This window comes from Argiope bruennichi, chromosome 11 (assembly GCF_947563725.1).
Source record: "Argiope bruennichi chromosome 11, qqArgBrue1.1, whole genome shotgun sequence".
Lineage (NCBI taxonomy): Eukaryota > Metazoa > Arthropoda > Arachnida > Araneae > Araneidae > Argiope > Argiope bruennichi.
Genome location: NC_079161.1, coordinates 41,597,775 through 41,608,206, shown reverse-complemented (window position 1 = coordinate 41,608,206; position 10,432 = coordinate 41,597,775).

Below are 10,432 nucleotides of genomic sequence, written 5' to 3'. Positions count from 1 at the left end.
GCATCACATACCGCCACAAGACTTTCCTAATCCGAAACCAGCGGCAGAGATCTCCCCAAAACATTCTCGTATACTCTCTATTAAACATGTCACGCCAGAGAACGCCTTGCATGGTATTGGCGTACAATAGTGAAATAGTGACATTTGGTGTGAATTTAGCATTTTTGCTGAATCTATCGTGTCATCTTTGGCGATTAATCCCTGGCCTGCGTTAATAGCAGCCAAAAAATCGAATTTGTGTTTCAGACACGTTTTCTCAACCGATTGAAGCTAAAATTTGACATAAAACTGCACTTTTAGTTTACAAAGTCCTATAACAAATTTGATACATTTAAGTCACTGCGTTTTCGAATTATCACGTTTACATGTTCTGAAAATACAGACCGACAGACAGTCAATCCGAAGTTGATTCTGGTTCAAAATTTGACAGATGTCTACTCTATAGATGTTAAATCTGTATGCCAAATTTTATCTATCTAGCTCTCCTCGTTTTGTAATTATCGCGTTAACATTTAATCAGACAAATTTTCTCTAAACAAATTTTTCTCAAAATTCAATAGAAATCTGCAAATTTGGCGTAAAGACCCTATACCGAATTTCATCCATCTAGCTTAAAGTGTTTTTAAAGTTATTTTCGCCACAGAACGGACATTTTCTAAAAATGTATTTTTCGAACTCAGGAATGTCTAAAACGCGGAGATTCGTCAAAATCTCGTGTGTCGAATTTCTTGACGATTACTATACTTTCCTATACTACGCATATGTGGAAGTAAAAAAGAAAAAAGAACATATAAACATTGAATCGTTCAGGTCTCTTTCATATGGAATACCCAAATGTAAAGCATCGTCATTGTCGGAAAACTCCATTTCGACATTTTGATAAATCAGTACTTTTCAAACCTTTCTGATTCGGAAGACGAGGGGATGGTTTGGTTTGGTTTGGTTTGGTTTTTTGGCGCAAAAGCCATTTTTGACCATGCTGCGCCAAGCAAATGGTAAGAAGACAGGGCAGACAGTAAAAGCACACATATTAAAATATAAATCGAAAGGTATCCAAATACACATGCAGAAAATAAATGTGCAAGCATGGTAATAATTCTATATGAAACACTGATTCGATAAAAACGCTACAATAGAACGATGTAAAAAAAAAAATCAAGCATTAGCAGTAGTTAAAAAGCACTAGATACAAATATAAAAACCAATAGTTTTTAAAAATTTAAAAATGTTTGGGTGGAATTTCTCTCCCACCAGGTCTTGTAAAGTTAATGACGAAGACTTAAAAAAGTGTAGACGGATGGAATTAAAAGATGGGCATTCAATTAAAATGCGATTTATTGTAAAATCTACACCACACGTGAGACACTTTGGCGCCGTCTCGCCAAAAATGAGGTGCCTGTGCGTGTAACGAGTATATCCTATACGGAGGCGAGTCAATTTGACATCAACCTGTCGTATAGTGTTAACTGGCCACAAATTAATTTTCGGTTTGATTAAATGTAATTTATTATGGATCTGCAGATACCATGACTTTTGCCAGGTAGATAAAATGCTACAGTTAAGAGACAATTTAACGTCGCAAAATGGAAGTCCTTTGATCATAAATGTCGAAGCAGATTTTGCAGCTGAATCTGCTTTCTCATTCCCTAAAATGCCCACGTGACTAGGAACCCAACAAAATAAGATGTTTAGACCAGCTTGTTCTAATACACGCAACATAAACAAAATTCGAATAGCAATTGGATGCATTCCGTTGTGATAGTTAGAAAGAGCTTTTAAAGCACTCATGCTATCAGAATAAATAATGATATTATGCTGAGTAGCAGCCGAAATTTTCTGAAGAGCACAGAAAATTGCCATTAACTCAGCAGGAAGACGAGGGGAACAAATATTGATTTGTCAATGAATGTTTAACTTAGTTTTCATACGCATTAATATTAAACCTTTGCTCTCGGAAAGGTCATTCGATGCATAATTATTCACCTAATGCAAAGACTTGTTCATTGCTCCAAAAATAAATATACATAATTGTTTTAAGTTGAATTCTTTGGTTTAATTAATTTACATCTTTTTACTACTCTGCAGGTATGTTTAACTATCAAAATAAATAAATACATAAATGAAACGTCAAAATGATACACCGTCTTGAATGATGATGACAGTCACCATACGAGTGGAAAGGATTAAAGCGGTTTCGTTATCGTTTGTGTAAACATTATTACAAAGATTTATTGCATTTTATGTTTTTGTTATTGTTCATAAATCCTTTGAAAAACGTATGCTGTTCGTTTTTTTTTTTTTTTTTAATATTCTACCGATTTGAAGTAGGTCGCTATAGATTTGTTTTCAAAATAGTATATCACGGTATTTAAAAGTTCGAGACAGCTGGTTTATTCCATAAGATATTATAAGATAGTTTATTACATAAGAATTCAAAAAATTTATTAATTTTGCACGTTCACGGAAAAGTCGCGATTATATTCGTGCAGAACAACACGGATTTTTTGAATTCCCCTCTTCATAAACCTTTCGGATAATTACAAATTGACTACTCCGACTCGCCGGAAGGCACACGGAAAAACTTGACTGACCGGACAGGACCGCAGCAACAGCAACACTAGCGGGAACTGTGGTTGAGACCATCACCGGTCACGGTATAACTCTTCCCTAAGGAAGTGCGCCCCGTCATCGATGGGAGAAGTCAGACCTTCGCGTTTTCGCGTACCCACAGAGGTGGCGAGAACCAACTACCATGTCGCAGGCTTCTCATCATCAATTACGAGGTGCCCCCCTCCGTGGGACAAAAAACATTTTAGATATCCCACACTTAGCAAGTCAAACTCGAATCAGGTTTTTACTGTATTAATCTTAATTAAATACCTAGGATTTTAACAAATTTTCAAATACACTATTTGACATTTTTTTGGAATCGATGCTAATATGTGCAAGTATGGCAAAAATTGATCGATGTCTAAATAAATTAAATAGATACATAACATATTCTTATGGAATAGCCTTATTGTAAATTTTTCTGAATTCTCACTCTTGTTGTTCACTAATCTTTCGCTAGGATTATATTGAAATCGGAATGCCGTCGAAATTGTTTTGGCACTTTGATTACCAATTTTTACAAGAAATAACTGCTTTAAATTTTTATGATATTATTAAAACAGTATAATTTTTCTCTAATCCCTACTTTTGAAAATATGATTAATTAATCATATTATTAAATTAATAATTTAATAATATGATTCATTGAATTAATGAAAGCAATATATAACTCTCAGGCCGTAATGGAAAGGAAATAAATATAATTAAGATTACAAATATATAAACATATTTTATGTCTTGATTCTGAAATCTTAGATATGAAAATGAATTTTTTGCTCGCATTTTAAGAGCTGCCGTACCGTTCACGCGATTGCGATAAAATTTTGCCAACTTATTACTTGCACATGCACGAAGGTTATAGGCATAGCACAATTCCTATATCTAATATATAAAAATGAATTTTTGTTTGTTCGCATTTTGTGAGCGGCCAACTTACTGTTTTGAATCTAAAAAATCCGTGTTTTTCACATGGTAAATTGTTTGTTCAATGCTCACATTTCGGGCAGCCACGAAATTTATTTGTTTTTGTTGAAGACGAAATATATATATATATTGTCTATCCTAAAGTATACTTGAATAATAATGTTAAAAATATTGAATAAATATAATTTATACTTCTCTTTTATATATCATTCAATCTCAGTGAATGTATTCATTGCCGACAAGAAAATAAGTATCATCTTTTCTATCATTTCTAATTAAACAAGATAGTTATTTCAAATTTCAAGCGATATATCCAAAATTATTTCTTCTGCGGCAGCCACGCGCAGAGTCCTGAATATATTTTTTATATTACTTACCATGTTATGATTTTACGCTGATTATTTATAAAGTTTAAATATCTCGAAATAAGTAACCTTTTAAAAAAAAAATCTTTAACAATTCTATTATATTTGTGTTTTGTGTACAATACACATTATTTTAATGTTTGATTAAAAAATAACTTCAAAATTAGCAATGTTTCGTTACTGACATTTTATTCTTCTATGGTTTCAATACACGTACAAAAAAATTTATTCAATTTAAATCGCAAGGGGGGGGGGGAGCATTTGAAGGGATTCCCTGCTCACTCTCCAGATTACTCGTCAACTCCCCCGCCCCCAGCAATACCACCCAGGTCCGATCGTTCCGGCGCTATTTACATCTACACCACTGGCTAGGATGTGAGCTAAAAATAGAATCGTCGAACCGAAAGTCAGTGGCGGATCTTGTCGATTTGATGGCTCGGGCGTGAAATCGTTGCAAGATTTTTCTTAAGAAACTATTGGCGATAAAACCGTAAAAGTTTTGTAAAATTTGTTCTTTTAGTTTTGCATCCATACTTATTTTCTGATATTAATTACACTTCTCTATTGTTAGTTGTTTGATTTGAAGATAATTCATATATTGTTATTTATCATATCTCAAATGTTTAATTTCCCTAATTTTAGCAAAGAATATTATTTTTAACTAAGTGTACGTACTTCGTAATTTTTATAGTGCGTGCGTATGCGTGTGTGTGTGTGTGTGTGAGACACATGATTTGAAGATGCAAGTGAATAATTTTTAAACCCTTCTTTGCATGATTTTTTTCTTTCTTTGTGAAATAAATCAGGATGATATAATTCATGGTCTACATTAAAGGAAAAATGCTTTAAAAAAATCCTAGTATAAATGTATAATATAAAATAATTTTAAAAATTAGTATGATGGAAATATCCATTATCATGTAAATTTACATGTTAAGCTCAGTACATAATCTTCAATGTCCCTCTCTTCTACATTTCTCCGCTCATTATCGCTTTTATTAGCAAAAAAAATCTCAGATTAGTTATAAAAAAATATTCAAGAAATCGCACGTTTCTTCCAACCACAACAAACAGTTTAAACCCGCTATAATGATTGTGACATTTCATTTCATTTTTTTTTTTCTTCTTTTTTTACCGCTACGTTTCTTATCACATAATAGCCGTGAAAAAAGTTGCCAGCAACAACCAATTTACAGTACACCTGTTTTGAGTACAATTTTTTGTTCACTAAATGTTATGTCCTAGTTACATGATGATGGAAATTTCCATCATCATGCAAAGAAGGGTTAAAAATTTTTATTCTTCATGCTTTCGGTGAAACAGTCTAATTTTCATTTTTGTCTTGTTTTCTTTGCCCAAGCCATGACTAGAGCATCGAATAGGAAGGGAGAAAGCAGGAAAGAGAAGAGTGAGAAAATATTTGGAGCTTATTTAAATTCAGAAGGGAAAAAAATTTATTACTCAGCATTTTTTTTCTGTGGGAAAATGAATAGTTCGCTCTACCCAGAGATTAAGGTTATAATGAAGCCAAGATTTGAGTTATAAGGAAATTATTTTTAGAAAATAAAATTAATTAGAAATTATTACTCATATATATAGAGAGAGAAAGAGAGATTTTAACGAGAGATTCAAACTTTCTTGTGTTTAAGAAATAAATGTTTGGAATTATGTCTGTATGCGAACACCGATAATTCAAAAGATGATCTAGATGGATGAAATCTGGTATGTGGTCTACAACAAATTTATAGATTTCTATCAAATTTTGTATCACATGACGTCTGTGTGACAGTCTGTATAAAAACAAGAACAAGATAATTACAAAGCGCAAAGAGCTAGAAAAATAAAATCTATTACACAGTTTTGAGTACCTAATGCATAGATTCGTTTCAGATTTTAAACTAAATCCATCAAAGGGCTGATTATTTGTCTGTCTGTACTTTGCATGCATGTAAAAGCGATAACACAAAATCGCAATGACTTAGATAAATAGTATTTGATATGCGTCCTTGGTGATAAAAATGCATTTTTTAATTGGCTTTGCTAGATCGGAGGGAAAAAAAAAAAAAAAAAACGCCTTATACGGCTACTTTTTCACAGTACTAAGCGTATGCGTGTGTGTGAGTTGGAGCTTTACAGGAAATACTATTAGCCATAAAGTTACGAACAGATATGCCAGGGCCTAGGTATGCTAAGTTATTTGACAGATATACTTTAGAAGTAAAAATGTGCATTTTGATGCGATTTGTAAAAATTTATATTACAATTATAATTAATTAAAAACTAAGCGAAATTTATCCCCCCCGTAATATTCGAAAATAATGTACACAAATTAAATCTTTAAATAGCATTAAAATTTTTAAAAATGTTTTTTCATTTATGCCAATTTAATTGCAGGACAATTTTTCCTGAAATTTTCTCTCTATTTTATAAATTTTAATATTTAAAATATAATTAATTTTTAATTTAAAATAAAAAGACAATTTCTCGCTATTTTTTTTTTAATTTCCTGGTTTTTACCAATGTATTTCAATGTCGATTAAATTTAAACTGGTTTCCTCCAGCCAAAAACATTAATCGAATTTCGCCAATTTTTAATTCATTTTAATCATTTCAAGCGATTAGTTGATTTGCCGGGAATATTGATTATATTTGATTTCATATAAATCGTTTAGATATAATTTCGTTTCTATGTTTCCGCCAAATAATCGAAATTAATGCCCCGTTATTTTAACTGCCTTAGTTAATTTTTGTTTATTAACTAAGGCCTCTCTAATGGGACAGTCCCATAACATCAAAGCTCTGTTAAAAGCAAAAACATCCCGTTCATTTTTATTCTAAATTTCGCGAACATATAACTTTGCTTTATTTATTTATTATTATTATTTTTTTCTTCTGTCTTGTAAATTACTCAGATATTAAACAAAATCTTTCATTTTTAATTTTCAATAATGGAAAAAAATCAAGCAATTAAAAAATTAAGCAATAAAAAATTGCCAATATTCAGGAAAAAATTCGCACGATTGCTAAATTGGCATCATTAAAAGGATACATTTTTCTCTTAAATTTGAAGCAGAATAAAATTTATCTTTGTGCAATATTTTCAAAAATCATTGAAAAATACCAAAATTTAGCTTAATTTTTAATTAATTAAAACTTTAAAAAATCGTTCCGATGTTCACACCTTACCTCCCCCCTCACGTGGAAGGTATGCCTGTACAAAATTCTATAGTCATAGGTCAAACGGTCTGGCCTGTGCAACGCAAATACAAAAAGCATAAACGCTCACCTTTATTAGTAATAGAGACAGTCGCATTTAGTGGAAAGCTGGTTCGTCATGGATGTTGGTTATATTTAATCCCTGTTAAATCTTCGAGATAAATTTTCATGTTCATGATTCTACCATATTATCAAATATTAAAGCCGTGTTATTTTAATTATCTTACATATGTAACTTGATTGCATACATGAATCTTTCTAATGCAGATTAGTTAAAAATATGATTGCAATTCATCTATCTTCTAAATTTTGTTTTATTATAATTTCAAACTTTTTTTCGTCTTGTAAACTACACAGAAGTTAAGCAGAATCTTTTTTCTTTGGCTTTCAACAATGGAAGAAAATCAAAATCAAATATTTGATGAAATAGCGAAAACAATATGAGTTTGAGGGCAACAATGCATATAATTATTGAAGATTAGCCTCCCTCCAGTCCCGTTTTTTTTTTATTTCTAAAATTTTGCACGATTATTAAATTAGTATCATTACAGAGACATTTTTTTTTTAAGTTTTGAAAATGCGTGAAATTTTTTTGAGAAATAATATTTTCTGAAGTTATTGGGAGAAAACTACAAAATTCAGCTTAATTTTTAAATAATGCAATTCTAACTAAATTTATTTTAGAAAAGCGTTCCTAGATGCATATCCCCGCCTTCCAAGGTACGTATGTACCATCTTTAGTAATTGTAGGTCAAAAGATTTAGTCTAAGGAGCAGCAACACACGCATGCATATTTAACTTTATTATTAGCAGAACTAATAGTGTTGCATTCGTGTGTCAACAAAAATAAAATGCAGAAAAACTTATTATTAAACGAAATTTTACTTCATTATAAATAATTTTACCAAATTAACATCAACTTATTTTTATTCAAATTCTAATATCGTTTTAAACAATGAACTCCAGAATTCCATAACATATCACTGTTGCCAATCTGAATTAACAACTATTTACAAAATAATATTTATACTTATTAAACTATTTGTGAGTTACTTTTAAATGAAATATTTATAATTTATGTAGCAACAATAGTATTAATAGTACAGAATTATCTTGGTTAGTTGTCTGATTACAACCTAAGTATGATTATTTATGCAATACAATTTATTCACATAATTTAGTTTTTCATAATACGTATTATCTGAAAGCATACATTTCCATATTTTTCCCGAATATTTTATTAAAAATAGGAAAGCCATAATTCATGCCGAAACGTATTCTAAAATTAGCCTCCTTTGTTCTCGAATGAGAACCTGCGCATTTGTTCTGCAAGCTTTGTTCTCTTACGCACAAAGGCCTGTTTATACATTCCTCTTCATTTCTATTACGTACGAAGACGGATCAAAGTACTCGAGCGAAGAAAAATGCTGAGTCAGTAACTAAAGTAGTGTCAAGAACAATTATCCTTTTATACTAAACATGAAACACTTGTTGCTGTTATTCAATCCACGGGTCGAATCTTGGTGGCAATTCATAAGCTTTGGTTGAAGGATAAAAAAAAGTCCTTGATTAAGTTTAATAACATAATTATAAGCATGAGAAGAGTTGTTTATCGTTCTTGAAATTTCGAATCTGAATTTTATTTTTCTGTTTAAGATATAAAAGGTAATTTTTTTTTTTTTTTTTTTTTTTTGTTCTCAAAAGATAAATTTGATGAAAACGGATTTGTATTAACGGATTGGAGCTTTCTTTTTCTGTTTAATTTAATTAACAGAAAAACATTTATTCAAATTTAAATAACAGATCATTTTGGTTAAAATTTTGAAAATCATTCATTATATTTTCAAATGAGAATAAGGATATTCATAGGATGGTATCTATTTGTAAAATGAGTCAGTCTATGCACAAGATGTAAAAATCTTCAAAACGCTCTCCAGAGCAGATTGTTGGACTTAGAAATGTCAAATTTGGCACGTAATAACTTCAGCAGTAATAGTTATTCACTAAAAGCAGTGAATTTTTCAAATCAATTTTAAATTAAAAGTTACTCAAAATTTTAACAATTTTTACCTTTTTTTTGTGTGTATATTAAATTTTACAAATAAAAACTATTGTAACTGTAAAAAGAATTTTGAACTCGAGATTTTGACGCATCTTCAAGTTTCAGACTGTCTGATTCTGAAAAATACATTTTTGGTTTTATATGACTGCATGTGAATTCTATAACTCAAAAACGTTTTGAGCTAGATGGATGAAAATTGGTATAAGTTTTTTACACCAAATTAGTAGCTTTCTGTCAAATTTTGAATGAAATCTGTCTGTCTGTCGAGTTGTTCGAGTACAGTGGATACGATAACCACAAAATGAAAAAAGCTAGATGTATAAAATTTGGTACACAGATGTAACATCTGAATTGATGCTACGTACTGATTTGAAGCCAAATCCGTCAAGGAATCGACCGTCTGTCGGTCTGTACTTTCAGAAGTATGTAAATGCAATAAGTCGAAAAGGCAACTATTTAAATATATGAAATTCTGTATAAGATCTTGTGACTATATTTGGAGTTCTATATCAAATTTTAATCTATCGGAAAAGAGTTCCAAAACGCACTTTTGGTTTGGTTTCTTTATAATCGTATCTGAGAGATTAAAATTGCCAGGAATCGCATGCTCTTCAATTATTGTGCGGCAATGGTATGTGATTACATAAGCGCATTTATTAAAAAGAATGTGAGAAAATTTAGGTGCGAATACTTCCTCTGGTTCCTCAATAACTTTGAAGCAAATTATTGTACAGTTGTCAACAAAATGATTAACCAAGTTATTAACATAGTTAATTAACTAAGTCGAAGTTTTTATATTACGGCTATCAATTTTTTTCACTGAATCGGTTTGTTGTCATAACGTTAGACTCTCAATAAAATTTCATGGAATTCTGATAATGAGAGTTATAAAGTTTTGGAAAATGACATCTTCAATATTAATTGAATCCTATGAACTTTCGGTGATATCGCGGAAAAAATTATGTATTTCTCCTAAAACATTTCACTCACTTAAAGAAAATTATTATATTTCATAATTTCCCGAACTAAATGCATAAATAACACAAATGTAATATTTTTTTAATAAATTTTAAACATGAATGTAGAAAAAAAGCAATTTGTAACATGAAAAATTTTTTGGATGGTAGCAAAGTGACCGGAATTCAAAAAATTATGTGCATATCCCAAATAGTTTTCGAAATATTCATAAAAATTGTAAAATACCCCCAGTCGATTTACAACGTCCAATTTTTTTCAGAACCGTACATTAAATTTA